The sequence below is a fragment of the Vicugna pacos genome, chromosome 12 (assembly GCF_048564905.1).
Source record: "Vicugna pacos chromosome 12, VicPac4, whole genome shotgun sequence".
Classification (NCBI taxonomy): domain Eukaryota; kingdom Metazoa; phylum Chordata; class Mammalia; order Artiodactyla; family Camelidae; genus Vicugna; species Vicugna pacos.
In genome coordinates this window covers 66,549,800-66,564,453 of record NC_132998.1, presented here as the reverse complement: position 1 = coordinate 66,564,453, position 14,654 = coordinate 66,549,800, and the positions used below count along the sequence as shown (strand labels likewise).

Here is a 14,654-nt window from a genome sequence, read left to right as displayed (position 1 = left end):
GGCAGTGCTCTGCTGTTCTGGGAGGGGTGGGTCTCTGTGTCTGTGCCTGGGCTTGGGGGTTTGTCAGGAGGCCCCCCGCTGGAGGTGTCAGGAGACAACACAGTCGACAGCAGCTCCAGGAGCTCAGGCCCCCCACCAAGCTCCTGCCCCTTCTCTTTTTCCGTAGGTTCTAGTGGCAAATGGCAGTGTTTCTCAACACTGTTCGGGCATCCCAGCCAACTGGCTTCTGCCTAACAGACCTCACACCACCAAGCTTGTCCCCCACCCACCGTGTCCCTCCTCTGAGCTTGGGTCCAGCCTCAGGGGGCTCTGGCAGGGAAGAGTTACCCACAGGAAGATGTTATCTGTAGTTTCAGCAACATGATGCAGCCCTGATGAAATTACCAGAAACCTGAGAAGACCATTCCACTGTGAGCTAACAGGAGAGGAGGGGGCTGGTCTCCCTGAGGAGGGAGCGCAGGGGTCAGGGGCATCAGTCCTGCCCAGCACAGGGATGGGCTGCTGAGGAAGTTGTGCCCTCCCGTCACCACACGTGTGAAGTGGAGGCTAGCACTGTTCCCTCCCAGGGTCCACAGCAGAGCCCGAGAGGCCAAGGCTGAGCCTCCCACACCCTCGTCCAGCAGCCTCTTGACCTTCTTACCCCGAGTTCAGCAGAGATATCAAGAGTAAAAAATGAACGAAATAAAGAAAATCCAAAAGTTGTTTTTCCCTCCTCATTGGCCTGGCCTCTTGGGCCTCCCCCTGTGCCCTCTGGAAAGTCTTGACTGCCAGGTGCCACTCACACCGGCTCCCATTGCCGTCACTGGGCCCTGTGGAAAGCCTGGGAGTCATCCTGGGCGTCTCATCTCAGTTCTCGGCCTTCCCTCATCCAAACCCCTCCTCGCCAGGACTCGGGCCCCTCCAGGCCTGTGTGCAGATGCTTCTGGGGTGCATACGCCTGGCCTCCTCTCAGTGCTTGGTTTCCCAGGGACAAGCCGTGTCTCCTGCATCTTCTTCTCACTTAAGCTGAGGAGTAAGTCAGTCTTGGGACAGATGCCAGATAGGGCCCAGACATGAAAAAGAGCCTGGAGTTCCTGGGACAGAGGCAGGCCCCCCACAACACATGCTTGTTTCTTCTTCTGGGGCACAGATGCTCCCTGACTCAGGCAGCAGGCTGGCCAAGGCACACCCCTGGCTCCCAGCCTGGGCTCTGCTTATCCTCAGGTATCTCGCCTACCTGCTCCTCCCAACACCCCCTGCCCAGTGTATCAGATGGCAGTAAAGGATGGAAGGGGCCCTGCCTTAAGGTGGACCTCAAGCTGGAGGCCAGCTTTCTGGACGCTGCCCTGATTCTGTCCCTGTCCCAGGCTCTGCCTCCTGGTTAAGTTTGGGATCCAAAGACCTTGAGAGGATGGAGATGCACCTCCCCATTGGCCATGTGTCTCCCTGCAGCATCACCTGTCTGAGTGCCAGGCTGCTGTCAGAGAGCAGAAGGGTCCACTTGAGATAGCTTAGGACATCTTGGTGGGGAGATCACCCTAACCAGGTTCACAAGATGCAAGGACCGTGATGGGTCCTAGAGACACACAGGTGACCAAGGAAGGGTCTAGTCCCCTTCTCTACGGAGAGAAAACACCTTACCTTGTCAAAACCCAGACTGAGGGCAACCTCAGCCCTGCATGGAGAAACTCACTACTGGGAAGGTGACTAGAGACATGTTACCTCCTGAAATAGTGGGACTTCTGCCGTCTTAACTTTCCAGAGAGAGTAAAAATGTGGCACTGCTGGAAAGGTGACAGAACTTCAGAAGCACACAGGATCACCCACGGAAACTGTGAGACATAAGTAATTGTCCTGGTTATGCTATGATGGCATAAATATCACAAATTCCCATCGAGGTAAAAATTAAAATCAAGAAAGTGGGTCCCGGGAACGTCCAAACTTTAGTGGCCTCCTTAGAGCTCCTTTTCCAATTGCCTGCTGAGGCAGGAATCCTGTTCCAGTCTATACAAGGAAGAGAGAGGGACCTGTGCCTATGTACCTGAAGATCCTGTTTCCTCAGAGACAACACAGGCAGAGCAGGAGTGGAGGCAGTCACCTGCCTGCCAGCAGCCAACACCAATGGACACTGGGGGCCTGGGAGGTGGGGAAATCCACCCACATATGAGCTGGTCCACTGCAGCACCCACAAGAAAAAGAACCCCCACTGCCTGGTCACTGAGCCCCAACAAAGCTGGGTGGTACCCTGGCCCCCACTGTGCCCTTCCTGAAACATATACTGGAGGAAAAGCCTAGTGAAATGAAGACATAATTCCACGTGGAATGCTAAATACAAGTGAACAGCTGACATAAATAAGACGATAGACAGCAGTAAACCCCGCCTAATGTAGAGTTTCTCTATTGGAATTTTTTAAAGGTAGGAAATACATAATCAGAAATGATATAAAACAAGGACTATAATATATAATCATATTTATGCTAAAAGCATATATTATTTTTATATATATGTTAACAAATCTAGAATAATGTTTAAGGCTTAAAAAATATAAATCTCAGATTTAATAATTACATCCAACAGGGAATACCGCTTAAGGAATCTGGCTGACGTGGGAAAAGGCTTATGCAAAAACGTTTTTAAAAAGGACAATGCAATATAATTTATAATGGAAAAAAATTAGAACATGTAAGCATTCAACAATATGGGAATGATTAGGAAAACATGCTCATGACTTTAAAGTGTGGTATTGAAAATGAATTTAAATAGTTATTAATAATGTGGCTGAAAAGCTCAATACAACTATTAACAGGGAGTCTTAGAAGAGGCATAAAATAAAATATTTAAATAATGACAAAGTATAAAAAGGGAGAGAGAAGAAAGAAAGTATAATGAAGAGTCACCTCTATTCCAAGAATAGTCACTGCCTAAATCTTGAGACCAGTTACTAAATTCAGCTCAAATGTAAGTTTAAATTTTTTTAGTTCTAAGTTGATGCCACAATTTACAACATTCAGGGATTGGAAAACTTAATGTCATAAAGATGACAACTGATGAATTACAATTCAGAGATTCAAAAGACTCAATGCATCTCAAGCAGAAATAAAAGGAAATGAATACCAAGACACAAAACAAGTGAAGCACAGAAATCACAAAAGACAGAAAATCAAAGCAACCACAGAAAAAGGCAGGTTACCTAAAAGAAAGACAGCCTTACAGCTGACTTCTCAATGACAAAAAAAATGGAGGCCAGAAGATGACGCAACGAAACTTCCGATGCGCTGAAAGACAATAATTGCCAACCTAAAATTCTATACTTAAAACAATATCTTTCAAAAATGAGGCAACATAAAAACATTTTCAGACAAACACTAAGAATCTTCACTAAAGGAAATTCTAAACTATGTATTTCAGCATAAAGAAAATCATACCAGATGAAAGGATTAAGACTGATGTAACAACAGATGGGCAACCACAGCAGTGAGAATGGTAAGAAAGTGAGTGAATCTAAACGAACATTGACTCTACAAATCATGTAGAATTAAAAAAAATATATAATCAATGAAACCAAAGTTGTTTCTTTGCAAAGATCAACAAAATTAACAAACTTTTAGCTAGACTGACCAAGAAAAAAACGGAAAAGACAAAAATGCAGTTGACACTCAAACAACACAGGGGTTAGGGGAACTCACCTCTGTGCAATCAAAATTCCACACGTAATTTTGACTCCCCAAAACAGAAGACAACTACTGATAGCCTACTATTCACCGGAAGCCTTACCAATAAGACAAAGTCAATGAACACATCTTTTATGCTACATATTATATACTGTATTCTTACAATAAAGTATCTACAGAAAATATTATACAGAAAACCCTAAGGAAGACAAAATACATCCAAAATTCTGTACTGTATCAATATCATTAGTTTATCATGAGTCTGTGTCATCATCTGCTTACAAGATGAGTCGTTTCTGTCAGTACTTACATCAGTATTGTGTTAGACGATACAAACACTGTCGGTGTTACACATATTACTAAAACTAGACATGACAAATGAGAAGATAATATGAAAATAAATTCACACTTACTTACGGGTGTAACAGTTCATGCACTGATGATGAAGCAGCAGTCATACAACGGCTTCATGGTCGCCTGGTGTCATCGACACCACTGCTTCACGGCAGCCCAGTCTGTACACTGATGAACGAGTCGTTATAAAACCTCTAAGGCTTGCAACATCAGTCATATTCATAACGCAGCCCTGGGAATCTTGTTACAGGCTTGAAAGCCACTTACCTGTGAGGTCAGGCTGACAAACAATTTCTCCCAATATGCGAGAGAGGGAGGAATGCTATATGGTAATGTAATTCTTTAAAAGCAAAGTTATAAAACAGTAAGAAAAGTAACATTACTAATTTTATGTAGAATATCACTCTCCCTATACCTATTTACAGATAGACAAATATCTACATATATTTTATGCATTCATGACATAACTCACTTCCCACTGCTATACTGTCCATAGCTCAAAGAATCTCAGATTTCAAAGAACTGCAATCTGTTAGTAGGAAAGTTAAATTTCAGAACTGATTCACACAGTTTACTATGTTTGAATCATGCTTTGAGTTTGAAATACAAAGCTTAGGATATGTTTAAATTATAAACTGTATGCAACATAAGGTCAGCCAGGTTCTAGAGGAACTAAGATACAAGCAAACCAGGCCCACCAAGAAGCCAGTGTTCCTGGACTTTTAGAAAAGAGCATGTGAGTTCTATAAATATCCTAAAATGTCTTTTATATGGCCTAGCTCTGACAAATGTTTGAGTTTACCTGGCTCTATGAAAGTGGATTCTCTTTTCAGAATTTCTTATCAAAGGTGAAAGGCACTTGAAATGTAAATCCTAGAATAAATAAAACAATGCCCCAGATAAATACAAAAAAAAACCAAAAACTTCCCAACAAAGAAAATTCCTGGGCCAGATAACTCCACTGGTGAATTTTACCAAACATTTAAAGTATTAAAACCAATTTTTCTGAAACTCTTCCAAAAAATTTACGAGGTGGGAACACTTCCTAACTCATTTTGTGAGGCCAGCATTACCCCCCTTGATACCAAAGTCAGGTAAAAATATCACAAGAAAAGAAAATTATGAACCAATATCCCTTAAGAATACAGATGCAAAAATCAACAAAATACTAGCAAACTAAATCCAACAGGGTATTAAAAGGACTATATATACCATGACCAGATGGGATTTATCCCAGGAATGCAAAAATGCTTCAACATAAGAAAAATCAATCAATGTAATACACTGATCAGAATACATTCATTATTAGACAGCGTTCATGTACTAGAGTACATTAATAGAACAAAGGGGGGAATCACATGATCATCTCAAACAACAGAGAAAGACGACTACAAAATCCAATTCCATTTCCTGATTTAAAAAACAACAACAACAACACTCAGCAAACTAGAAATCAAGGGGAACCACTTCAACACCATAAAGGGCATCTAAGGAAAACTTGCGGCTAACACAATGGTGAAAGATTGAAAATGTTCATTCCTCGTAAATCAAGAATAAGGAAAGAATGCCCACACTCACTGCTGTTACTCGACATTGTACTGGAATGTACCAGAGCTATTTAGTGAGGAAAAAGAAATAAAAAGGCATCCAAATACTAAAGGAAGAGGTAAAACTAACTCTATTTACAGATGACATGATCTTATACGTAGATTATCCCAAGGAATCAATAAGAAAGCAGAGTTAATAAATAAATTCAGCAAAATTACAAAATACAAGATCAACATATAAAAATCAGTTGTTTGTATACACCAGCAATGAACAATCTAAAAAGAAAACTAAGAAAGTAATTCCACTTAACAATATTATTTAAAAGAATTAAATACTTGGGAATACATCAAATCAAGGACATAAAAGGCTTGTATGCTGAAAACTATAAAACACTGCTGAAAGAAACTAAAGGCATAAATAAATGGAAAGATATCCCATATTCGTGGATTGGAAGACAATATCATTAAGATGTTAATTCTATTCAAAGCAATCTTCAGACTCAAGCAAGTTCTATCAAAATGGCCATTTTTGTAGAAATGGCAAAGCCAATCCTGAAGTTCATATGGAATTGCAAGGGGCCCTGAATAACCAAAACAGTGTTGAAAAGGAACAAAATGGGAGGAGTCACACTTCCCAAGTTCAAAACTTACTAGTTTCAAAACAGTGTGGTACTGGCATAAGGATGGACATAAAGACCAACGGAATATTACTGAAAGAAGTAAACCCATACATCTATGGCAAAAACTGATTTTCAACAAGGGTGCCAAGACCATTCAATGGAGAAAGAATAGTATCACCAATAAATGGTGCCAGGACAACTAGATATCAACATGCAAAAGAATGAACTTGGACCCCTACCTCACACTATACATAAAAATGAAATCAATATGGATCAGCAACCTAAATACGAAACCTAAAGCCATAAAACTCTTAGAAGAAAACACAGGGGTAAACCTTCATGACCGTATTCTTGGCAGTGGATCCTTAGATATGACATCAACAAAAATGAGCAATAAAAGAAAAAATAGAAATTACAACTAAATGTAAAATTTTGTGCATCAAAGGACATTATTTTAAAAAGTAACTAAACAACTTGCAGAACAGGAGAAAGTATTTTCAAATTGTGTTTCTGATAAGGGTCTAACATCCAAAATGTATAAAGAGTGGTGGGGGGGGGTCCTAGCTCAGTGGCAGAGCACATGCTTCGCATGCATGAGATCCTGGGTTCAATCCCCAGTACCTCCATTAAAATAAATAAGTAAATAAATAAACCTGATTACCTCCCTCCCAAACAAAAAATAAATAAATAAAATATTTTTAAATGTATAAAGAACTCTTCCAACTCAAAAACAAACAAACAAAAAGACAAACAACCCCCCCCCCACCTTTTTTAATGGGCAAAGGACCTGAATGGACATTTCTCCAGAGAAGAAATGCAAATGACCAGCACGCATGTGAAAAGATGCTCAGCATCATTAGGGAAATGCAAATCAAAGCCACAATGAGATGCCACTTCACATCCACTAGGGTGACTATAAATTAAAAAAATAGAAAATTAAAGTGCTGGTGAGTGAGCCATGAACAGGAAAACAAAGGGCCATTAAGGAGGCTATAAGCCAAATACTTTTGTTTACACCCTCATGAGTTAGAATAGTTAAGTAATCAGTTAATACCAAAAAATAAAGCTAAATAAGTTAACAATTTTAAAACAATTATTGGTGAGGATGTGTGTAAACTAGAACTCTCATATATTGCTGGTGGGAATGTAAAATTGTTCAAGCACTGTGGAAAACAATTTGGCAGAGTTTGAAAAAGCTAAACATGAAATTGCTATATAATCCAGCAATGTTAGGTACACATCTAAAAGAATAAAAACAGGTACGTAAATATATGTATACACACGTTCATAGCAGCATTTTTCAGAATAGTCAAAAGGAAGAAACAGCCCAAATGTTCAACAAATGGATAAATAAATTGTGATCTATGCACACACTGGATCAGCCATTAAAGGAAGGAAATTCTGACACACTCTACTACATGGATGAAACTTGGAAACCTCATGCTCAATGAAATAAGCCAGACACAAAAGGGCAAATATTGCATGACTTCCCTCATACAAGGTACCTAATGTAGTCAAATTCATAGAGACTGAAAGTAGATCAGAGGTTACAAAAGGCTGGGGGAGGGGAATGAGGACTTACTGTTTAGTGGGGACAGAGTTTATCTTAGCAACGATGACAGTTTAGGGTGTAGACCGTGGTGATGGGCACATAGCTTTGTGAATGTATTAAGTGCCACTGAACTGTACCCTTACAGACGGTTAAAATGATAAAAATTAACACACAGCCCCCAAACTATCATCCTTCTGCAGCACAGGCCAGTCGTAGATGTTCTCAAGACACCATGTAAGGGCTCAACAGCCAGGGTGACCAGAAGCACGCGTCACATCACACATCTGCAGGCTCCCCAAAGAGGGACTAGGCATAGCTAGCTTCTCCAAGTACCCAGAAATGAGTCAAAGTACGTCCAGGCCCAGGAACAGCCCCCAGGAGAGGGCCTACCAAGAACCAAGGCTGCATGTGGCAGTCCTGGCACTGGACACCGACGTCAGCCAAGGTCTTGATGAGACACGCTCGGTCCGGGCGGGTCTGTTCTCAGCTAAGCCACCTGAAGAGGGAAGGAACGTCTACCCTCGCGGTCAACAACTGAGAAATCCCATCAATAATCAATAGGCTAATGCTTAACATCAACAACCAATATGTAATAAATAAACAAGTAATCAAGAAGTAACAGTTGAGAAAACAAATAAAATTAATGATATTTTATTTAGAAGCACTGAGTACAGAGCAGATGGAGAAGAGGAGGGTGCCTCCCATGACAGCAGTGGTAGCGTTGAAGGTAGAAGTCATACAAACCATATGTATCTGTTCTTAAATTTGTGACAAAAAGAACAAAGTAAATTTTTTTAAAAACCTAAATTTCATCCTTGATGAATGTTACAGAAAAGTTCACCAATGATAAACAAATCCTGGCTAATAATTAGGCAAACTGAGCAAACAGTAGGGAAGTCTTGGGGGGCGTGGCGTGTACAGAGCGCCCTCTGGGGGTGGGTGCTAGGCACCACTTCTTCCAAAATAATGGCTTGAGTTTACGGAGGAGCCTCAGAAATTGTTCAAGAGTAAACTAAACCGAGTAAACTTTTAAGTAACTATTGAAAAACTAGATTATAATTTACCTCCGCAGAAAACAGATGTCCATTACTAGCTCAAGGCACTAGCTCAAGGCACATCTGTAATTCATTTGTGACACCCCACTGTGCCTCATCTCACTGGCTGGTATTTGCTGCTATAAACAGTGAAAATACAGATACAGCAAGAGTGTGGGTGAATCTCAGCAGCACGACAGTGTTTTCTTCTTTTTCTGTTGAGGAGGGGGAGGTTTATTTGCTTATTTATTCTTAGAGGAGGTACTGGGCATTGAACCCAGGACGTCTCGCATGCTAAGCACACACTGTACCATTTGAGCTATACCCTCCCCTAGCATGATGGTGATTTAAAAAAGCAAGTCACATGGTGAGAATGTAAAATGGTGCAACCACTCTGGAAAAGTCTGGCAACTTCTTTAAAAAAAACAAACATATGCTTACCATACACCCAGCAACAGCACTCCTGGGCATTTATCCCAGAGAAATGGAGGCTTACGTCTATATGAACAGCTGCACATAAATGCACAGAGGTGAGGAGCAAGGTGCCTCTAGCCAGTGGCTACAGGAGGTGGCTGCCAAGTGTCCCTACAGGGGGATCAGCCCAAGAAGAGCTAAAATGGGCATAAGAGCGTCTGATACACTAACAAATAATTTTTTAGGTAGCTAAAAGGAAGGAAGAATAGTTTAAAGCAGAAAATGGACAGAAACCAAAAAAAAGGTTCTGGCTTCACAGGTGAATTCTACAAAACATTTAAAGAAGAGGTAACACCTATCCTCAAACTATTCCAAAAATTGCAAAGGAAGGGACACTTCTAAACTCATGCTACAAGGCCAGCATCACCTTGATACCAAAACCAGAAAAAAAACACACAAAAAAGAAAATTACAGGCCAGTATTACAGATGAACATAGATGCCAAAGTCCTCAACAAAATACAGCAAACCAAACTCAAAAAATGTAGTAAAAGGATCATATACCATGATCAAGCGGGACTTATCCCAAGGATGCAAGGACCGTTCGACATCACAGATCAGCCAGCGTGATGCAGCACATTAACAAACTGAAGAATAAAGACCCTATGATTATCTCAATAGATGCAAAAAAAGCTTTTGAAGACACAAATAAAGTAACTTACAAAACAGAAACAGACTCACAGACAAAGAAAACAAACTTTCGGTTACCAGTGGGGAGAGGAGTGGGAAGGGATAAATTGGGAGTCTGAGATTTGCAGATGCTAATTAACATGTATAAAATAGATAAACAACAAGTTTCTACTGTATAACACAGGGAACCATATTCAATATCTTGTAGTAACCTATGGTGAAGAAGAATATGAGAACAAATGTATGTATGTTCCTATGTGACTGAAGTATTTTGCTGTACACCAGAAATTGACACATTGCAAACTGACTGTACTTCAATAAAAATATATTTTTTAAAAAAGTTTAAAAAAGATTTGCAGATACTAACTACTATATATAAAAATAAACAACAAGTTTCTACTGTATAGCACAGGGAACTATATTCAATACCTTATAATAACCTATAATAAAAAAGAATATGAAAAGGAATATATGTATGTATATGTATGACTGAAATATTATGCTGTACACTAGAAATTGACACATCATAAACTGACTATACTTCAATTTAAAAAAAAGAGAGAGAAAAGAAAAAAAGCTTTTGACAAAATCCAACATCCACTTATGATTAAAACGCTCTGCAAAATGGGTATAGAGGAAACATACCTCAACATAATAAAGGCCATATATCATAAGCCCATAGCTAACATCACACTCAATGGTGAAAGACTGAAAGCACTTCCTCTAAGATCAGGCATAAGACTGATGTCCACTTGGGATGCCCACTCTCACTACTCTTATTGAACATAGTATTGAAATTCTAGCAACAGCAAATAGACAAGAAAAATAAATAAAAGGAATCGAAATTGGAAAGGAAGAAGTGAAACTGTCATATGCATATGACATGAAACTATGTATAGAAAATCCTAAAGATGCCACCAAAAAACTACTAGAATTCATCAGTGAACTCAGTAAAGTTGCAGGATACAAAATTAATACACAGAAATCTGTTTTGTTTCTTTACAATAGCAATGAACTATCCGAAAGAGAAATTAAGAAAGCAACCCCATCTGCCACTGCATCAAAAAGAATAAAATACCTAGGAATAAATGTAACCAAGGATGTAAAAAACCTGTACTCAAAAAACTATAAGACACTGATGAAAGAAATTGAAGACAACAAAAACAAATGGAAAGATACACTGTGTTCATAGATTAGAAGAATTAATATTGTTAAAATGACTGAACTACCCAAGGCACTCTACAGATTCAGTTCAATCCCTATCAAAACACCAAAGGCATTTTTCACAGAACTAGAACAAATAATTCTAACACTTGTATGCAAACACGAAAGATACTAACTACTATATATAAAACAATCTTGAAAAAGAAGAACAGAGCTGGAGGAATCATGCTCCCAGACTTCAGACTATGCTACAAAGCTACAGTAATCAAAACAGTATGTTACTGACACAAAAACAGACACATTGGTCAATGGAATAGAATAAACAGCCCAGAAATAAACTCATGCACTTATAGTCAGTTACCTTATGACAAAGGAGGCAAGAATATACAATGAGGAAAAGACAATCTCTTCAATAAGTGGTACTGGGAAAATTAGACAGCTACATGTAAAAGAATGAAATTAGAGCATTTTCTCACATCGCATACAAAAATAATCTCAAAATGAATTAAAGACCTAAATGTAAGACCAGAAACCATAAAATTCCTAGGAAATATGGGCGAATACTCTTTGACATAAATCATAGCAACATTTTTTAGATCTGTTTCCTAAGGCAATGGAAACAAAAGCAAAAATAAACAAATGGGACCTAATTAAAGTTAAACACTTTTGCACAGCAAAGGAAACCATTAACAAAAGAGAAAGACAACCTACTGTAGGAGACAACATTTGCAAATAGTATGACTGATAAGGGGTTAGTATCCAACATATATAAATAGCTTGCACAACTCATTAACAAAAAACCAAACAACGTAATTTAAAAATTGGCAGGAAAGTACTGAACCACTAAGCTGTACACTCAAAACTAACATAATATTGTAAATCAGTGACAATTTAGTTTAAAAAAGAGAAAGAGAAAAAAAATAGAAGACCTGAATAGACTTTTTTTTCCAAAAAACACATAAGGATGGCCAACAGGCACCTGAAAAGATGCTCAACATCATTAATCATCAGGGAAATATAAATCAAAAGCACAGTGAGATATCATCTCACACGTGTCAGAATGGCTATTATCAAAGAGCTAAGCAATAACAAGTGTTGGCGAGGATGTGGAGAAAAGGGAACACTTGTACGCTGCTGGTGGGAATGTAAATTGGTAGAGCCACTCTGGAAACAGTATAGCAATTCCTCATAAAACTAAAATTAGAACTACCATCTCCCTCTCCCTCAGCATCTAGGTTTCACTGAAATGGTTTAATTTTTATTAGAACCTGTGTGTGAAGTGGGGGAGATTCATAAAGAGAAAGCTCCACAACGTCTCCTCTCTCCCTCCATTGCAGAGTCTGGCTCTGGTATATTTGCTGTTTGTTTCTACTCTTCCTGGATTTTCCTCTCGGGCACTGATGCTCTGCTCTCTGAGATCCCATCACCCCAGCACCCCTCCTGCGCAGGTAGGTGAAGGCTCTCCTGGAGAAGGACCCTAGGTGTGTCTTTCCCTGCAGACCTTTCTTGCTATCTTGCTATCCTCCAGCTTCCACTCTGATGTTTCCTTTTGTAGGTAATTTGGGTTTTCTTCCTAGAATCTTGTAAGATATCTTTGTCTTGTAGCTGAACAGTCACCTTTCCCATCAGGTCGCCCCGGGGTCCAGAAAGCACCTCAGGCAACAGACTCCAGTCTGGCTTCAGCCGAGGAGAGTTCTCGTCTGGTGTTGACTGAAGCACCAGTCTTTCCTCTTCTCCTTCTAGAACGCCTGTGTTTAGCCAGGTACATACCTCCTCAAGCTGTTTATCTTTTCCCTCACGGCTTCCCCTGTATTTCTCCTCCGTGCTTTGGGGGCTTTCCTGCTCTTGGGTCTCCGAGGCACCGGCTCAGTTTCTGGCACCACCGTTCCCCACTGTGGTTCAGATACTGGAAGTTATCCGCTTGCATGTTATATATCCTATTAGACCATGTCAGGGGCTGTTTGGGGATGGGGTTTCAGTGTGCAGGGGCGCAGGCCGCGCTGTTTCTTTTCACCGTGGTTTTTTCCTCATCAGCAGCTCCATTTCACCAGCCTCGGCAGACTGGCCTTCCTCAGCTTCTCCAGACATTGAACAGCGACCCCTCAGCCCTCCTGAAATTCTCCACGCGGTCCTCCTAGTGCCGCCACTCTTGGTCTTCCTTCCATCTCGCTGGTTGCTGGCTCCCCCTCATCTTCCAAAAAGACGCTGTGTGGGCCCGGCCAGACCTGCTTGAGCCAGGTCCCTGCCAAGCCTTGGGGACAGTCCCTGTCACACGGTGGCAACGTAATTCCCATGAATGACGCCTAATCATCATTACGTAAACCGAGGGCAAGCCAGCGAGATGGCTCTGGCGACATAAAGAGAAAGTACACCAGGAACCCGGATGCAGATCTAAGTGTTGTTTCTTGCAAATGGCACTTTTAAACAACCACGTCAGGTAATTCATCATGCGGGAATTTCACTGTAAGGTGGTTGGGATGCGTCTGCGGCATTGACTCTGGTGGCGAACGCGAGAGTCGCCCACGGGGCGGTGGAGCCTTGAGGAGCGATGCTCCCCGAGCACCCCAGCACCTGCGGCTCGCGGAGCAGTCAGCCGAGCCCGGGAGACTGGAACTCCCTGCCGATTCACACGTCGGAGCGCTCCCTTCTGCCAAATCCCTCGGCCTCTGCTGCGGCGCCCTCGCGCTCCGCCCTCCAAGTCAGAGGTCGGCAAAGGTTTTTTGTAAAGGGCCAGATAGTGACGTCTTTTGTCTTTGCAGGTCACGAGGTCTCGGTTGCAACTACCCAGCTCTGCCGTTGTAGCAGAACGTGGAAGCGGCCGCGGACAGCACCGCAGGCGTGGTGGCTTTGCTCCAACCCGCCGCGCGGCTGGATTTGATGACCCCATAATCCCCAGGCCACCTCCGCCTGGACCCCTCCACCAAGCCCCGCGCTTCTGTCTCTCCGTACTTTATTTTTTTGTCCGGGTGAAGGAGGGAGGTAATTTGGGTAATTTTTTTAATGGACGTACTGGGGATTGAACCCCAGGACTTCGTGCATGCTAAGCACGCGCTTTACCACTGAGCTCTACCTCCTCCCCCATTCTGTACTTTAGAACCTAAAAACTAAGTTTTTCATTCTCACTTGAAGCTGAACTTCTGAGTGGAGTTGCTGAATTAGGCACAGCCTTGTGAGGTCGAGAAGACAGCATGTCTGTGCCAAGTCTGCAGGCAAATGAGGCGTGGAGACAGCTGCTAAGAGAGGGTGCAGTGCAGGCAGCAGGAGCTAAGTGTCACCACCCCGGGTTCCTGGCCTCACGTCGCAGCTACCCAGTCTCTTCTTCAGCTCAATGGCCCCTCACCATCCCTCTCAGTCCCTACACCATCAGCCCATCCAATAATTTTATAATATCCCATGGTATAAATCCATTTCTGTCTTAAAAACATAAGAGTTGTTTCTGTTTTCTGCACTGAGCCCTGACTGACACACCCACCAAAACAGCCTGGCCCTGTCATCCTCACCTCAGAAAATGACATCTCCGTCCACATCCATGAATCAGGCTCCAGGCAGAAGATAAAAAACACATTGGCAATGTGAAAAGGAAAAAAAAAAAATATATATATATATATACACATACATATATATATGGAA

At 41.5% G+C, this 14,654-nt stretch overlaps 1 non-coding gene across 1 annotated transcript; it reads left to right on the top strand.

Moving 5' to 3' along the window:
- Nucleotides 1-6,725: 6,725 nt before the first annotated feature.
- TRNAA-CGC (transfer RNA alanine (anticodon CGC)) lies at nucleotides 6,726-6,798 on the top strand. Its single transcript has one exon. It is a non-coding gene; the product is annotated as a tRNA-Ala (tRNA).
- The last annotated feature ends 7,856 nt before the right edge of the window (nucleotides 6,799-14,654 follow it).